At 40.1% G+C, this 19,334-nt stretch overlaps 1 non-coding gene and 1 pseudogene across 1 annotated transcript; both read left to right on the forward strand.

Annotated features, from left to right (window-relative positions):
• The first annotated feature begins 2,312 nt into the window (after nucleotides 1-2,312).
• On the forward strand, nucleotides 2,313-3,497 carry LOC148579722 (uncharacterized; annotated as a pseudogene).
• An 11,882-nt stretch (nucleotides 3,498-15,379) lies between these two features.
• LOC148579723 (small nucleolar RNA R71) lies at nucleotides 15,380-15,483 on the forward strand. Its single transcript, XR_015895611.1, has one exon. It is a non-coding gene; the product is annotated as a small nucleolar RNA R71 (small nucleolar RNA).
• The last annotated feature ends 3,851 nt before the right edge of the window (nucleotides 15,484-19,334 follow it).

Raw genomic sequence — 19,334 nt, forward strand, 5'->3', positions numbered from 1 at the left:
AACCACCTAGAATACACTACAAACATGCATCTCTAACCAGCCTAATTCGAACATAATCTGAAAAATAAATAACTACAAGTGATAGAGAAATTGGCGTTCAGCGGAACCTAGTATGTGTAAGAACAGAGGAGAGGGCAGAGAGATGGTGGTGGTGATGCGGCGGCGCTGGGAGGGAGCACGGCGGCGCGGTGGCGGAGCAATGGCGGTGGCAGGGGGCTTCGGGTTGGGGTTAATGGTGGAGAGGGGGTAAGGAGGAAGGGGGCGATGGTGGTGATGCTGTGGTGGTGGTCGGTGGTGGGAGGCGGCGGTCGGAGGTTGGTGATAAACCCATATTTTATGATATATTTTTGCTCAATTTAAGTGATTTATTCAATCCTTCACTCACTTATTCATGTAAATTGCATGGTTTTACTTTCCCTTCCTTATTATGTGATATATGTGAATAACATGTTTCCTAGGCTTTAAAAATATTAATTTTAATTACCCTTTATCACCATTCGATGCCGTGATTTGTGTGTTGAGTATTTTCAGATCTCCTAAGGCAGGAATGATTTAAAGGATGGAAAGGAAACATACAAAAATGGAAAGAAAGCATAAAATGGAGTTTTTGAGGAAAATAGGCAGCGACACGAATGCATGGACGACGCGGCCGCGCGCCCAGCACGAAAAGGCAGCGACGCGAACGCGTGACTGACGCGGACGCGCGCCTTTAGCAGAACGCAGATGACGTGTATGCATGACCGAAGCGAACGCGTGACAAGGAAAACTCCCAGATGACGCGACCGCGTGACCCACGCGGACGCGTGACAGACGCCACGCACCCAAAACTGCAGAAAACGCTCCCAGCGATTTGTGGAACCTTTTTGGCCCAGATCCAAGTCCAGAAAGCACAGATTAGAGGTTATAAAGTGGGGGAATACGTCCATTCATGGAGAGGTCTCCAATTATTCACTTTTTATAATTCAGATGTAGTTTTTAGAGAGAGAGAGGTTCTCTCCTCTCTCTTAGGTTTTAGGATTAGGATTCCTCTTAAAGGATTTAGTATTTCAACTCTTTATCAGGTTCAATATTCCTTTTACTTTATATTTCTCTTTTACTTTCAGATACTTTAATGCTTTCCTTTAATTACTTTTGTTGCCAAATTGGCTTATGAACCATTCATGTTAGGATTTTCTTTATTTAATATAAATTAAGGTATTTCAGATTTATGATTCTTATTTAGCTTTTTATATTCTTGGCTTTAATTGATTAACTGGAGGCTCTTGAGTTATTAAACTTATAGTGATTGTTAAATTAATTCCTCTAATTGACTAGAATTCCACTAACTCTAGTCTTTCCTTAGGAGTTGGCTAGGACTTGGGAAATCTAACTAATTAGTCCACTTGACTTTCCCTTGCTTTCGTAACGGTTAACTAAGTGGGGTTAAACTCAATTCTCATAAGAATAAAGAGGATAGGACTTCCGAATTTTCATACCTTGCCAAGAGTTTATTTTATAAGTTATTTTTTTATTTTACTTGTCATTTAAATTACTTGTTCCTTACTTTTAAAACCCCCAATTTACAAAACTCATAACCAATAATAAGAACATGCCTCCCTGCAGTTCCTTAAGAAGACGACCCGAGGTTTGAAAACTTCGGTTATCAATTTTTAAGGGGTTTTGTTACTTGTGACAACCAAAATGTTTGTAACAAAGGATGATTTCTTGGTTTAGAAACTATACTTGCAACAGGAATTTATTCTGAATTCTAAACCGTCAATCTTCCGTTCTTCAAAATGGCGCCGTTGCCGTATAACTGCAAACGTGTGCCTTATTATTGGTTATTGTAAATATTTTTTCATTTACTTGCTTATTTGTTTTGTTTTTCCCTTTTATTTCTATTAGCTACTATGAATTCTCACCCCTCTCGCTTTGAGTTTGGTTCTAAATCTGTTGAAAGGAGTGGAAGCTATAACAGGAATATGCATCAAGGTCTAAGCAATCAAAGATGGATGGAGCCAAGAGGATCTGATCAACCCTTTAGGCAACAACACCCTCCAATATATCATGGACGAGGACCACTCTACAATGCATACCAAGCTGATAGATATGGTGGACCCCCTTGTAATTACCACCAAGCCCCACCCTGTGCTTATAGACCATCCTCTCAACATAGTTTTGAACCACCACACTCACAAGTTCCTTTTCATCATTCACCATCGTATAACCCTTACCCACCACAATCCCAATCCAATTACTCCCAAGAACCACCACATTCTTATTTTGAACCCTCTCTCCCAACCAATGAACCCTCATACCCACCCCAACCTCCAATGAATGACAAACTTCGTGTTCTTCTTCAAGGGCAAGCGAATATGCAAAGGGGCGTATTGGAACTCACTACTGCCTTAACCGAGGTAGTAAATATAATAGCTTCCCGACATCTGAGCGCTCAAAGTACTCCCATGGCTGCATGTGGAGAATCAACAGAAGAGCGTAGCATGAAGGAGACCCTAGAAACTTCGGTGGACAATGAGGAGCATGGCTTTGTATTAGAACAAGTGGAGGAAGCCATGATAGCTGTAGAGGAAGAAATGGTTGAAGATTTAGGAGACACTGAACCTCCATGGGAATCAAGAACTGTAAAAGATTCTGCCGAGAAGCTCGGAATGGATGCCAAGGAGGATAGTGCACAACCTCCAAAGCATATACCCTGTGAAAAATTGGACGGAACAGACCAAGAAATTGATTCCACAGGCAGTGACGATCATGAATTAAGCTCTCCTAGTCATGAACTTACATCCGCAACTGAACTCTAGGAGCCTGAAGAACCTTATCCAAGTGAATACGAAGATGATGTCGAAGTGGATTTCTCTCAACCTCCAATGTATGACTTGAGTGATGAGGAAGACATAGAAGACTTTGATCAGGACGCAGTTGCAGTTGAAGGATTTTGCAAAGAAGTAGAGGAATTCACAGAAGAATACAAGGGAGTAGAGCTTACAGAACCACTGGAAACACCTATCCCAAGGCCATTACCACCTAATACAAGCTTCAAGTGGGTACAATCCTTAACCTTTATCTTTACTTTTCCACTTGAATATGGTTTGCTTGAAACAGATGGCCAGCTTAGAGCTCTCTGCGGCTTTAAGAGTAAGAGGGAAATGGCTCGTGCTCAGAGCTGGTGCGTAAGATTCAATAAGGTTCCACGCTTCAATTCGAAGTGCACGGATTGGTACCAAGTTCAATTGAATGGGTCTCAGAAGACGTTTGGTCATCTTGGTGAGAATACAATTTCTAAACCGCCCAGATGGAAGAATATAGATCAAGACGAAGGCGGATTTAAAAGCAAAGTTTGGGATCCTGGAATCTATTCTGACATTCGTCACCCCAGGAGCCTAAGAATCTGTTTGAAGCTACTCAGAAGCTTTACATGCCTAGTTTGGGACCCCGGAGGCTGTTGGCATTCCAAACATTGGTGGAGATTTCTGGATGAATTTAAGCATAAACCACCATAACGGGAAGCTCATCCAATGTCCAACTTAAGGACTTTAACTAAAAGTGCTAGGTGGGAGACAACCCACCATGGTATGATCGTTCCTGTTTCAGTTTTATTTCATTTTGTTTATTTTTATATTGTTTTATTTTCATTGAACCTGGATATTATTCATAGCATTTGCATTAGCATTGCATACTGCATAATTGCATAAAAAAAAAGCACGCGACGCGTAAGCGTCGCTGACGCGTCCGCGTCACAAGTGCATTAGGAAGAAAAGGAAAGTGAACAGAAAGTCACGCGAAAGCGTGGCTGGAGGGGTGCCATTAGCACAAATTGTTCCACGCGACCGCATCGCTAATGCGTTCGCGTCAGTGCGAAAAATAAATCCCACGCGCCCGCGTCACTCACGCGAACGCGTGATCTGGAAATCGGCGTAAAAATCCAACGCCCAGATATCCGGGCTGGAATCGTGTGGCTGGTGTGCGTTTAGCACAAAACGGCCCACGCGTTCGCATCCCTGACGTGAACGCGTCATTTGCAAAAGCTCATCCCACGCGAAAGCGTGAGCGACGCGTCCGCGTCGCGTGGATATTATGGCCCCCTAAATGGAGACAGAGAGTTGCGCTGAAACGATTCTGGAAGTGTGCGTCTAGCACAATTTCCAGCGACGTGGCCGCGTGCCTCACGCGTCCGCGTCATCCATCTTTTACCCATTCCACGCGTTTGCGTCAATCACGCGACCGCGTCAATCCCCATTTCACCCTAGCCATGCGATCGCGTGCTCCACGCGTTTGCGTGGATTCAAAATCACTAACCCCCTATCACGCGAAACCCTTCGCGACCCCCATACCCCCTTCTTCTTCATCTCGTCTCTGCAACCCACCCTCCCCAAATATCACCACCGCGCCCAACCACTCAGCCCCGACCACCACCGCCGGCCACCACCGCACCACACCACCAACACTCCTCCCTCCTTCTTCCTCCCCTCTCCTTCTTCTTTCTCTTCTTCCCTCCACCACCGCTGCCCCCTCCCACCGCGACCAGCCACCACCACCACGCCACCAGCGCCGCCTCCCATTCCAACCCCCTCCAACCCACAACCCACAACCCTCACCGCCCCTCCCACCATCACAACCCATCACCCAACCCAAACCCCACCCTCCAACCCAACTTGCTCCACCACCGCGCCGCCCTATTCCGCCACCGCGCCGTCGTGCCCCCTCCCAGCACTGCCACTTCACCACCACAATCTCTCTGATCCCTACCTTAGTTCCTACGCATACCAGGTTCCGCAGAATGCCACTTTTCTTTCATTCGTAGTTACTTATTGTTCCGATTATGTTCAAATTAGGCTAGTTAGAGATGCATGTTTGTAGTGGATTCTAGGTGGTTAGGTAGCTAGGATGTGATTAGTGGATTTAGGCTTGATAATTGCGCCGTACTTGTTGCTTGTTTTACCTATTCTGCAATTTTGGTCTGGCTGTGATGTTATTACTGTTTATATGCTGTTCTTTACTGTTTCATGCTGCTGTTACACTGCTCTTTCATGTTCATATTACTTATGTGTATTTGCAGCTTTATTTTAATTTATATGAACTGTTCTGCTTGCTGTTTATTACCCGGGAACATCAAATTTTAGCCGGAATGTTGCCCAATTTTCTGCAAATTGTTCTATTTTCATTCATGTTCTGGTTTTGGCAATTTTGAATTTTGCATTACTTCGCTATACCCACACCATTTCATGAATGCACGGGCTAGCATTCTTTTTCCTTTCAATTTCCCGGTTCAAAAATTACACTTTTAATGATTAGATTTCAATTTTTGCTATTTCTACATCTATATGCATTATCATCAACAACGTGATTTCCTTGCTTGAATATGAGTTGACTGTTGTTTAAAATTGTGAAATTCTTGTTACTTAGAAATCGATCATCATACCACTTACTTTGACTTTATTTTTACTAACTCACTGATTTCCACTTTCTAACCTCTTTCTCAAACCTAACCGATCTAACTTTCAAACTTCTCTTTTTGGTTTTTAACTATTTACTTTAACTTTCTAACTCAGGGCATAATTATTGTTTTTTCTAATTAACATGAATTCTACTTATATTACATTTTGGATTGTGATTTTTCATCTCAAATTTCTAACTCAAATACAATCCATAATGCACATATACTTAACTCATTTAATAATTCTACTACTCTTTTGCCACACTGTGCTTATATTGTTTTTATTCTATTTGCCTACTTGTTTTCCTACTTTGTTCTTCAATTATATCGTGGAACTTCTGTTTTTCAGGATGTCTGACCCTCAGCGTAAAGGAAAAGGCAAAGCAACCACCGGCAAAAGAAAAAGAGGCGAATCCTCTATGTCTATCTTGGACATTATGCATGATGACTCCTGGCGGGAAAAGTATTTTACCCCGCAGGAAAAGGCTGACCAGCTCCTCACTACCATAGATTCGATAAAATTTACAAATAGATACTGTGAGCTGAAGTATCCAGTGTTTGCCTCCTCCAGGAACTTGTACCTAGAAAAACTACAGCAGTACACCTCCGATCAGATCAAACAGAGAGGCTGGTTCTTCTTGGAGAGAAACTTGACAGAGGTCAATGCTTCCTGGGTCAGAGAGTTTTACTGTAACTATTTCAAGACTTTGCTGGATACAGTGCACCTCAGAGGGAAATAGATACTGGTCACTGAGGAAGCTATTGAGGATATCCTCCAGCTTCAGCCTAAGTCAGATCAGCATGACGGTTACCAAAAGGCTAAAGAGGATATGCGGTTTATGAGATTTGACTGGGATGCTGTCAAGCAGAGAATAGCCATTGATCCTACTGTCCCCTGGGTAATGGGAAAGAATACAGCAATGCCTAAAGGAATCAAGCTGATGTATCTGAATGATGAGGCTCGGCTCTGGCACCAGATTCTGAGCAACTTTGTTATGCCGAGCACTCATGAGACGGAGCTGTCCGCTGCTATGATCTCCCTCATCTGGTGTGTGCTGGAGGGTAAGGACTTGTATCTTCCACGATTCATCCGGCATTACATGGCTAGGGTTCATGTCAGAGGCACTCTCCCCTTCCCTTATCTGGTCACCCAGCTAGGCCGTCGAGCTGACGTGCCTTGGGAGCTTGCTGATGAGAAGTCACCTGCTGTAGACTGCAAGAAGATCATTCCTCACAGCAGGAAGTTTTAGGCTTTGGGCTACAGACCTCCATTCCTCACCGCTTCTGGTGAGGCAGCCACATCTTCAGCTGCCCCTTCTGCCTCCACTGCTGCACCAGCCTCATCCACTGCACATCCACCTGCCCCTGAGCCCATTTATCATTTGGTGCATCGACTCTTTGCCCGCTTGGATTGTATGGAGCGTCGCAACAAGCAGCGCTATGAGCACCTAAAGTTGATCCGATCCAGCAATAACATCCCTCCGAGTCTGACACCCCTTCTGATACATATGAGGCGGAGGCGAGCGATCATGAGGAGGAGACACATGCCCAGGCTGAGCAGGCAGGCCCAAAGCAGGCTGCGCCACAGCATGAGGAACTACACCAGATACAGGCCACAGATCCAGAGATTCCTATACAGTCAGAGCCTCTACTGCAGCAGACAGATCCTCCTACCCTCATCCAGTCTGCAGACCTTCAGGCCACCTCAGAGACTCCAGCAGCCCATCCTTCCGGTGATGGCACTTCTTCACACCCAGCTTGAGTGAGCATTGAGGACGATGCTTTATTTTAAGTGTGGGGTGGTAGCCATCCCTGACATATCATTTTGGTGAACCACTACAGACTCTTTTTATCTTATTTTGTTTATTTTTCTGTATTTTTATCTTTATTTTTATTTTTCAGCACTTACACATTGTTCTTTTGCTGTATTTTTACTTTATTTCCGCATTTTGCACCTTAGTTTATACCTTAGATATTTAGTTTAGTTTGCAATTCTAAACTTATTAGTTATAGAATATGTGGATTAATTAGTATAAAGTTTACCCTTTTAGCATATAATAGTTTGATTTAATTGAAAATAAAAGGAGTAAACTAGAGACTTTAACATAATCAAACAATCCACACACCTTGTATATATAGCAATACATGTTAGTTAGTTAACAACATTTCATCAAAGTGGAGCACTAAGATTTTAAGGGCCACCCTAAGATTTACATTGAGAATAATGGGAACTCTTAATTTTTACTTGCATGACATATATAACTGATATATGATTTTTGAGCTGGAGAACACACAACCCTGTGTGTTTTGAGCTTAATTGTATGGTTACATTCAAACCATAAATTTTATTCCTGTGTGTTTTACCCTTCTTTTTCATTCTGATTCTCTTTACTTTGTTTTAATCTATATGTCCTATATAGAATATAGATACATACCAAAGAGATGATTGAGGCCATCATTTGAGTTTTGAGCTTTACCCTTTTTTCAGCTTTTCGCCACGCTTTAAAAGTGTGGCAAAAGACGTATTTTCTTGTAGTGTCCCAAATGAGCCTACCTTTTACATCACCCTTGTTAGCCCCCTTGAGCCTTTTAATCCCCTCTTTTTCTATAACCACATTACTAGCCTTAAGCAGAAAAATAAAATATGAATCCCAAGTTGAATCCTTGGTTAGCTTAAGATAGAAATTGTGCATTATTTAAGTGTGGGAAATTTTTATGGGAACATGGGATGATAGAAACAAAGTAGGAATTTAAAAAGAATGAGTTGTTTCAAAAACAAAATTTGGGAAGCATGCTCATGTGAAATCAAAACAATTGAATTACCATGTGCATTGAAAAAAAAATTTCAGTATTTAAATAAAAGGGATACAAAAATTCTCCAATTGCAAAATAAAAAAATCAATGCACATGGGACAAAATTAAATTTAATGCATGAGTTTGCAATACAAAGAGGGAAAATTTGGGCAAATAGGTTAAGAAACTTTGATTTATAAAGTATGTATGTTAGGTGAGATCTTAGACTAATCAAGGATTCGCTTATTAGCTCACTTAGCCTTATACATATGCCTTCACCTTTACCTTGGCCCCATTACAACCTTGAAAAAGACCTCATGATTTTTGTATGTCTATTTTCCATATTTGTTGATTGGTTAAATGAAGAACAAAGTTATAGAAAGTAAGGATAGAAAAAGAATAGAGTGATTAACCCAATAAACACTGAGTGACTAGAGAGTAAACACAAAATCCAGTGAGGGTTCAATAGCTCATCACTATATATCTTTGCTTAATTGTTAATTGTCTTGCAAGTTTGTAAAATATTTTTTACCCATCTCAATTGTAAAGGTGCTTTAACATTATCTAGGATCTGGCTATGCATATATGATTCCTTGAGGATATGAATTAACCTAACTACATGTAAGCTTTATATAAAAGTGAATAATAATTAGAATTGCATGATTCATTTAGGTAGTTGCATTTAGAATAGAATGCATTGCATGAGATTCCACCACTTTAACCTTACCTTATTCTTTATCTTGGATTTAGCATGAGGACATGCTATTGTTTAAGTGTGGGGAGGTTGATAAACCCATATTTTATGATATATTTTGTGCTCAATTTAAGTGATTTATTCAATCCTTCACTCACTTATTCATGTAAATTGCATGGTTTTACTTTTCCTTCCTTATTATGTGATATATGTGAAAAACATGTTTCCTAGGCTTTAAAAATATTAATTTTAATTACCCTTTATCACCATTCGATGCCGTGATTTGTGTGTTGAGTATTTTCAGAAATCCTAAGGCAGGAATGATTTAAAGGATGGAAAGGAAACATACAAAAATAGAAGGAAAACACAAAATGGAGTTTTTGAGGAAAACAGGCAGCGATGCGAACGCATGGACGACGCGGCCGCGTGATGCGCATAAACTTGTTATGCCACGATTTAGGAAATTGCACGATCGGCAAAATTCCTTCCGGCAAGTGCACCGGTTATCGTCAAGTAAAAACTCACAATAGAGTGAGGTCGAATCCCACAAGGATTGGTTGAATGAGCAATTCGGATTAGAAGTGTGTCTAGTTGAGCGGAATCAAGAATTAGATGAGAATTGCGGAATGTAAAATTGGCGGGAAACGTAAATGGCAAGAAATTGAAATGGCGGAATCTTAAATTGCATGAATTAAAGAGCAGAAGCTAAATTGCTGAAATTAAAAGGGAATGGGGGTGATTGCATGAATTGAGTTGCAGAATGTAAAGAGAAAGTGGAAATCAGAAATGGGGAATTCATTGGGTTATAGGAGATATTGAGATCTCCGAATCAAAACATTTTTATCTCTTCCTCAACCAATGCGTTCATTGAATTTTGCTTGGCAATCTTATATGATTGGATCCCAATCCCTTGGCTCACCAATTCTCTCTAAAAACAAACAAATTCCCAATCCCTTGGTTTAAATGTTCATAAGAAGAGATGATGCTCGATCACTGATTATACCACACAGTTTCATGAACCACAATTTGGTAGGATTACATGTCACAATATCCATCCAAATCCCAATCCAATTCACTGTGAGAAAGCTTCTCTAGCATGAATCCTCCATTCCTTTCCCAAGGTTCCGAAGGATTCCAATTATGGGTAGTTTCTTTCCCAAGACAACTACCCAATGGAATTAGATCGAGAAGCTTTCTAACAAAATTCAAGAGAAAAGATTGAAGAAGAAGATAAAACTATTATTGATTCATTGAATTACAATAGAGCTCCCTAACCCAATGAAAGGGGGTTTAGTGAGTCATAGCTCTGAATTCAATTACAAAGGTATGAAAACTAGCAAAATGAAAAGGTCCAGTCCTTCCTAACTTAAATTCTATCCTATTTATACACTTTCTATATTGAGCTTCTGTTGTGTTTCTTGGGCTTTGAGGCCTTTCCCTGATTTCCTTTTGCTTTGGGTTTATGGTCCATAATCCTTGATGAGGCTGTGATCCAATTCTGTAACATTCATTGAGCAAACTTAGTGATAAACAAGTAATGACACAAGACTCAACAAATTAAAGCTCCAGACTCATCAATTCTTCAGGCCTAATCCCATAAACCATGATATTCAATTGGGTTTCATACCATAATACGTTTAAGTTAATGTTTGTGCTCAAATGCTAACTTAAACTTCAATATATTTGGCCCAGAAACCTCTTTCAAAAAGTGGCGTTTAAGTTGAAGTTTAAGTTTCAGTTTAAGGTTAAACTGAACTTAAACGTGGAAATGGAAGAAAGCAACCCAGGAGTGTGAAATGTCGAACACGTTTAAGCTTCAGTTTAAGGTTGAACTGAAGCTTAAACGTGGAAATGAAGAAAGCAACCCTGGAGGAGCAATTGGGTCGAACACGTTTAAGCTTCAGTTTAAGGTTAAACTGAAGCTTAAACGTGGAAATGAAGAAAATAACCCTGGAGGAGGAAGATAGTCGAACACGTTTAAGCTTCAGTTTAAGGTTAAACTGAAGCTTAAACGTGGAAATGAAGAAAGCAACCCTGGAGGGGAGAAATAGTCGAACACGTTTAAGCTCCAGTTTAAGGTTAAACTGGAGCTTAAACGTGGAAATGCTCCTGGTGCCTTTCTCACTTCTGGCGTTTAACCTCCAGTTTAAGGTTAAACTGGAGGTTAAACGTGGAAATGCTTCCTGAGTGGAATTCTCATTCTGGCGTTTAACCTCCAGTTTAAGGTTAAACTGGAGGTTAAACTTCAGTTTCAGCATTTCTTAGCCTTCATGATTCTGGCGTTTAAGCTCCAGTTTAGGCTTAAACTGGAACTTAAACGCCATTTCCAGCTTTATATGGCTTGGTAGTTTAAGTTCCAGTTTAAGCTTAAACTGGAACTTAAACTCCACATGTGATATTCAAGCTTCCTTTATTGATTTTGTTGCTTCCTTGCCTAGCCTCTTCTTCCCTGAAATCATCCAAACAATTGCATCAAAGTCTTGCAAAATTTCATGAGAAATCTTCCAGTCATAGCATTCAAGTAATATAACTAAAAATCATGGAATTTGCATCAAAATCATACTGTTTGGATGGTTCATTGCTTTGTTATTCATTTAACCATTCTTGGTTACTTTAAGCTCAAGAAAATGCATAAAACAACTAAAACTAACAGAAAAATGCTAGTGAAACTAGCCTAAGATGCCTTGGCATCACAACACCAAATTTAATACTTGCTTGTCCCTAAGCAAGTCCTGAGTTATTTGAGAAGAAAATATGAAACAGAAAGCAGTTACATTGGCTATATTAGCAAGCATTTGAAGTTCATCAGAAGGGTTTTATGCAGAAAGTTGCAGTATCACTTTTTCATTCTTATCAGGTAAGATTATCACTTTTTCATTGCATCCATCAAACACTGCTATGGCCTCTTGTTATTCTTATGTCCTTGGCACTTTTCTCTTCTTTGTTTTTCTTTTCTTTTTTTTTTCTTAGAGCTCATTTGCTCCTTGTTTGCTTAGTGTCATGTGTTGCACAAGCCTTTAGCATTTTCTTTTTCTTATCAGTGCACTACACATATCCACTCCAGGCATTTTAGTTCACATTTCTTCTTGAGACATTGGTGCCCAGCACCTCTTTGTGTGACTAAATGTTTTGTATTTAGGTTGCTCTTGATAATGGACTTTTGGTTGATAATCCCGGGTTAGTTAACCCAAGTTACCAAGTGTTGAAACACTCCTCAGAACCTATTCATCCAAGCATATCCTTAATACATAAACACCACAGGCATTTGTCTCAGAAGTTCAAACCATTGGTGCCTAGCTTATTTTCTCAATTTTTTGCTTTTTGGTTGTCCTTTTTCAGTGGCTTTTTCTTCTTCTTTTTCTTTCTTTTTCATGGCCAAAGACATTTATTCATTAAGATCCATAGACAGTTTTCAATTTCTACACAAAAAATGATAATTCTATACTCTATTTCCAATGATCTGACTAAACAATCAAGCATGCATACCACCACTTAATTCTACTTGATTTGTCACTAATTGAGCCAAGTTACTTTTGTTCAAACTTTTCTTTTATTTTTGGAAACAGAACAAGCATGGCAAGCATTTGTTTAAGAAGGTGAAGTTATATCCAAACATCTAGGCATTCACTTTATTCAAAGCAATAAACAGACAAACATACTAGAAACTTCACATTCCAGAAAGATTCAACAATTACAGTTTAAACCAGAACAAGCATGCTTTTGTTTGCCCTTTTTAAAGAATTGTCAAGGAACAACACCACCTTGTGAAATTCCTTGTTTTCTCTTTGTTGCCAGGGAACAATTTGATTTCTCCTTCTTCTCCTAGTTGTTGCTTCATGTTCTTTCTCAGATCCTTGTTTCCTTTCCTGCAAAGAGTGATGAAGTTGCTTGCTTCTCAAGCACTTGAGTGGTTAGCTCAACTATGTATGGGCAAGTGTCTGAGTCTTAAGTTGGTGTGTGAACACCAAACTTAGTCTCCTACTTACTTCTCTGTTCTTTGAATCCTTGAATTCTCCTTGGAATGAAGTTGCTGCTAAGGATTTTAAGCATTTCTGTGATTGCTTAGAATGGTTGTTCCTTTCATATAATTCAAAGGTTGTTGTGTTCAGTTGATCTTTATGGTGGAACACCAAACTTAGAGTCACACATTCCCCTTTGAATTATTGATCCACGAATTCATTGTTTGGTGTGAAACACCAAACTTAATTCTTTGCAATGCACAGAAACTACTTCACCTTTTTATTGAAACAAATAAAAGAAACAGCAAGGGAGTATTACCTCAGGTTGGGTTGCCTCCCAACAAGCGCTTCTTTAACGTCACTAGCTTGACGGTTGCCCCTTGTTAGGGTGGATTGTAGTGCTTGATGTCTTCTCCTCTCACTATGAAAACGTCCCCATTTGATTCCTTCATGACTTCTAAATGTTCCATAGAAAGAACTTTCCTGATTGTGAACACTTGAGGGAGCTGGGAAGGAATGGTTTTGAGGCCAGGTGGGATTGGCAGATAATGACTTGATATCACTTTATCTCCCGGAGAGAAACCTTCAGTGGGAATTTTCTTGTTTCTCCACCCTCTTGGCAATTTCTTTACAATTCTTCCCTTTCTCTTGAGGATTTCTTCATTGACCCTTATGCCAGGAGGATCCTTCTGATCTGTTTCTATTGATTCTTGTGGCTTTAACTCTTGCAATTCTTGTTTGCCTTCCAAGGACTGTTTCAGAATTTCAGCTGCTGGATTGCTTTCCTCCAAACACAGATGGCTACTATCATCCTTAGGCTTTTCAGGTTCTGGTTCAGGCTCAGATGCAGGTTTGAAAGCATTGAAAATGAGCTGTTCATCATGTACTCTCAAAATTAGCTCTCCTTGTTCTACATCTATGAGTGCTCTAGCAGTGGCTAGAAATGGCCTTCCCAGAATGATGGGGTGTAGGTAGTTTTCCTCCATGTCCAAAATGACAAAGTCTGTGGGGAAGAAATAATTTCCCACTTTCACCAGCACATTCTCAACTACCCCTTCAGCTTGCTTCTGAGTTTTGTCAGCCAGTTGTATGATTACATCAGTGGATCTCACCTCATTCAGTTGTAGCCTCTTCATAAGAGTCAGAGGCATCACATTTATGCTAGCTCCTAGATCACAGAATCCTCTGTCAATTTTTGTTTCCCCTATGATGCAGGGGATATGAAAACTTCCTGGGTCTGTTTTCTTAGAGATTATGTCCTTCTTGATGAGGGCACTGCATTCTTTGTTCATTATTACAGTTTGTCCTCCCTTCAAAACTCTTTTCTTGCTCAGCAATTCCTTTAAATACTTGATATGTGTAGGCATCTGCTGGAGAATCTCAAGAAAGGGAATATTGATATGGAGAGACTTAAATGTCTCTAAAAACCTTGAATAGGTTTTCCCTTTTTCACCTCCTCCTAACCTCTGAGGAAATGGTGCTTTTGGTTGGTATGTTTCCAGCATGCCTTTTTGCAGTTCCTTGGCTTGCTCAGTTTCACTTTCCTGCTTAGCTTCTTCCACACCTTCCTTCAAGATTTCTGGCTCCTGTTCTGAGGGTCTGATTCCTTCTTCTTCTGAGACTTCCTTCAATATGGTGATGGCCTTGCATTCTTCCCATCTCACTCTCTTTTGTTCCCCTTTAGGATTCTTTTCTGTGTCACTAGGGAACACTGCAGTTGATTTGGGGCCCTGTTGAGATAGCTCTCCTACTTGAGACTCCATCCTCTTGAGTTTTTCACCATGGTTCCTTAAGGTAGATCTCACATCATTCCTAAAGCTTTTCAACTCACTTATGTCCTGACACATGTTTGCAAGCGTTCCTTCTATCCTGTTTAATTGATCTTGAAATTGTTGGTTCGGATTAGGTTGCGTAGGTTGATTATTTTGGCCATGATATGATGGTTGGGAGTAAGTGTTTTGTGTGGCTTGGTATGATCTTTGGTTGGAGTTTTGGTATGTGGAATTGTTATGTTGGTTATGGTTGTAAGGTTTGTGGTTTTGTGGTTGGGTTTGTTGGTTCCCCCACCCAAAGTTTGGGTGGTTTTTCCATCCTGGGTTGTAAGTGTTGGAATGTGGATCATATGATTGCCTTTGTTGGTTTCCCACATAGTTGGCCTCTTCCCAATCACCTCCTTTAGTGCTTACTTCCTCTTGATCTTGTGTGTGTATTGCAGCCACTTGCTTTGTTTCTAATTTCCTGGTGAGCTCTGCTAGTTGCTTGGCAAACACCTTGTTTTGGGCTAAAATTGTATCAACATGGTTCAGCTCCATGACTCCCTTAGTGTTGTGTCTCTCTGAAGCATAGTAGTACTCATTCTCAGCCACTGTCTCAATCACTTCAATGGCTTCTTCCACAGTCTTTTTCCTGTTCAATGAACCTCCTGATGAATGGTCTACAGCCTTCCTTGATTCATAAGAAAGTCCATCATAGAAAATATGCAATTGCACCCAGTCATGGAACATGTCTGGTGGGCATTTCCTTGTCAAATCCTTGAATCTCTCCCATGCCTCGTAGAGAGTTTCACCATCTTGTTGTCTAAAAGTCTGAACCTCAGATCGAAGCCTATTGACCTTTTGTGGGGGGTAGAAACGTGCCAGAAACTTGCTTTCCACCTCATCCCAGGTTGTTAGGCTCCCCCTTGGGAATGATTCCAGCCACTTAGCTGCCTTGTCCCTAAGTGAAAATGGGAACAAGAGCAGTTTATAGGTATCTTCCTGGACTCCATTGGACTTCACAGTGTCGCAAATTCTCAGGAATTTTGTGAGATGTTGGTTTGGATCTTCATTAGCACTCCCACCAAATGAACAATGATTCTCCACAAGTGATATTAGCTGTGGTTTGAGTTCAAAATTGTTGGCCTGAATGGGTGGTTTCTGAATGCTGCTACCACAATTCCCAGAGGTTGGGTTTATGTATGAACCAAGAACCCTCCTCTCAGGAATGGCATTGTTTCCATCAGCTCTCTCATAGTTGTGAACTTCTCTATCCATGTTGAGATCTAGAGCTTCCTCAAAATTGTCCTCAGATTCTCCTTCAGATTCTTCTTCTCCCAGTACTCTCTTCCCTCTTGCTTCCCTTCTAAGTCTATGAAGGGTCCTCTCTGGTTCGGTATATGGAGGAGTTGATGTCTCTCCTCTCCTACCTGTCATACAAGAACACAGCACAGGCAACAAACAAGTAAAATACTCTTGGTTAATGGAAGAGTATGGTTAGAGCAGTTGAGGAATTAATTCAAATAGTTAGTGAGTCAGTGAGTTAGTTGCTTGAATTTAAAGGCATAAAGAAAGAAAGCATGTACAGAGTGCAGAAATTAAAATTCAACAAATAACTTGAACTGAATTAACAAAGCAAGAAAAATGCTCAATCTAGTTAACTTCCAATTTGAGAATTGTCAATCGAAAACCAATCCCCGGCAACGGCGCCATAAACTTGATGCGCATAAACTTATTATGCCACGATTTAGGAAATTGCACGATCGGCAAAATTCCTTCCGGCAAGTGCACCGGTTATCGTCAAGTAAAAACTCACAATAGAGTGAGGTCGAATCCCACAAGGATTGGTTGAATGAGCAATTCGGATTAGAAGTGTGTCTAGTTGAGCGGAATCAAGAATTAGATGAGAATTGCGGAATGTAAAATTGGCGGGAAACGTAAATGGCAAGAAATTGAAATGGCGGAATCTTAAATTGCATGAATTAAAGAGCAGAAGCTAAATTGCTGAAATTAAAAGGGAATGGGGGTGATTGCATGAATTGAGTTGCAGAATGTAAAGAGAAAGTGGAAATTAGAAATGGGGAATTCATTGGGTTATAGGAGATATTGAGATCTCCGAATCAAAACATTTTTATCTCTTCCTCAACCAATGCGTTCATTGAATTTTGCTTGGCAATCTTATATGATTGGATCCCAATCCCTTGGCTCACCAATTCTCTCTAAAAACAAACAAATTCCCAATCCCTTGGTTTAAATGTTCATAAGAAGAGATGATGCTCGATCACTGATTATACCACACAGTTTCTTGAACCACAATTTGGTAGGATTACATGTCACAATATCCATCCAAACCCCAATCCAATTCACTGTGAGAAAGCTTCTCTAGCATGAATCCTCCATTCCTTTCCCAAGGTTCCGAAGGATTCCAATTATGGGTAGTTTCTTTCCCAAGACAACTACCCAATGGAATTAGATCGAGAAGCTTTCTAACAAAATTCAAGAGAAAAGATTGAAGAAGAAGATAAAACTATTATTGATTCATTGAATTACAATAGAGCTCCCTAACCCAATGAAAGGGGGTTTAGTGAGTCATAGCTCTGAATTCAATTACAAAGGTATGAAAACTAGCAAAATGAAAAGGTCCAGTCCTTCCTAACTTAAATTCTATCCTATTTATACACTTTCTATATTGAGCTTCTGTTGTGTTTCTTGGGCTTTGAGGCCTTTCCCTGATTTCCTTTTGCTTTGGGTTTATGGTCCATAATCCTTGATGAGGCTGTGATCCAATTCTGTAACATTCATTGAGCAAACTTAGTGATAAACAAGTAATGACACAAGACTCAACAAATTAAAGCTCCAGACTCATCAATTCTTCAGGCCCAATCCCATAAACCATGATATTCAATTGGGTTTCATACCATAATACGTTTAAGTTAATGTTTGTGCTCAAATGCTAACTTAAACTTCAATATATTTGGCCCAGAAACCTCTTTCAAAAAGTGGCGTTTAAGTTGAAGTTTAAGTTTCAGTTTAAGGTTAAACTGAACTTAAACGTGGAAATGGAAGAAAGCAACCCAGGAGTGTGAAATGGCGAACACGTTTAAGCTTCAGTTTAAGGTTGAACTGAAGCTTAAACGTGGAAATGAAGAAAGCAACCCTGGAGGAGCAATTGGGTCGAACACGTTTAAGATTCAGTTTAAGGTTAAACTGAAGCTTAAACGTGGAAATGAAGAAAACAACCCTGGAGGAGGAAGATAGTCGAACACGTTTAAGCTTCAGTTTAAGGTTAAACTGAAGCTTAAACGTGGAAATGAAGAAAGCAACCCTGGAGGGGAGAAATAGTCGAACACGTTTAAGCTCCAGTTTAAGGTTAAACTGGAGCTTAAACGTGGAAATGCTCCTGGTGCCTTTCTCACTTCTGGCGTTTAACCTCCAGTTTAAGGTTAAACTGGAGGTTAAACGTGGAAATGCTTCCTGAGTGGAATTCTCATTCTGGCGTTTAACCTCCAGTTTAAGGTTAAACTGGAGGTTAAACTTCAGTTTCAGCATTTCTTAGCCTTCATGATTCTGGCGTTTAAGCTCCAGTTTAGGCTTAAACTGGAACTTAAACGCCATTTCCAGCTTTATATGGCTTGGTAGTTTAAGTTCCAGTTTAAGCTTAAACTGGAACTTAAACTCCACATGTGATATTCAAGCTTCCTTTATTGATTTTGTTGCTTCCTTGCCTAGCCTCTTCTTCCCTGAAATCATCCAAACAATTGCATCAAAGTCTTGCAAAATTTCATGAGAAATCTTCCAGTCATAGCATTCAAGTAATATAACTAAAACTCATGGAATTTGCATCAAAATCATACTGTTTGGATGGTTCATTGCTTTGTTATTCATTTAACCATTCTTGGTTACTTTAAGCTCAAGAAAATGCATAAAACAACTAAAACTAACAGAAAAATGCTAGTGAAACTAGCCTAAGATGCCTTGGCATCACCGCGCGCCCAGCACGAAAAGGCAGCGACGCAAACGCGTGACTGACGTGGATGCGCGCCTTGAGCAGAACACAGATGACGCGTACGCGTGACCGAAACGAACGCGTGACAAGGAAAACTCCCAGATGACGCGACTGCGTGACCCACGCGGACGCGTGACCGACGCCACGCACCCGAAACGGTAGAAAATACTCCCAGCGATTTCTGGAACCCTTTTTGGCCCAGATCTAAGTCCAGAAAGCACATATTAGAGGTTATAAAGTGGGCGAATGCATCCATTCATGGAGAGGTCTCCAATCATTCACTTTTCATAATTTAGATGTAGTTTTTAGAGAGAGAGGTTCTCTCCTCTCTCTTAGGTTTTAGGATTAGGATTCCTCTTAAAGGATTTAGTATTTCAACTCTTTATCAGGTTCAATATTCCTTTTACTTTATATTTCTCTTTTACTTTCAGATACTTTAATGCTTTCCTTTAATTACTTTTGTTGCCAAATTGGCTTATGAACCATTCATGTTAGGATTTTCTTTAATTAATATAAATTGAGGTATTTCAGATTTATGATTCTTATTTAGCTTTTTATATTCTTGGCTTTAATTGATTAACTGGAGGCTCTTGAGTTATTAAACTTATCGTGATTGTTAAATTAATTCCTCTAATTGACTAGAATTCCACTAACTCTAGTCTTTCCTTAGGAGTTGGCTAGGACTTCGGAAATCTAA

The sequence above is a fragment of the Arachis ipaensis genome, chromosome B10 (genome assembly GCF_059453495.1).
Source record: "Arachis ipaensis isolate K30076 ecotype BB chromosome B10, ASM5945349v1, whole genome shotgun sequence".
Taxonomy (NCBI): domain Eukaryota; kingdom Viridiplantae; phylum Streptophyta; class Magnoliopsida; order Fabales; family Fabaceae; genus Arachis; species Arachis ipaensis.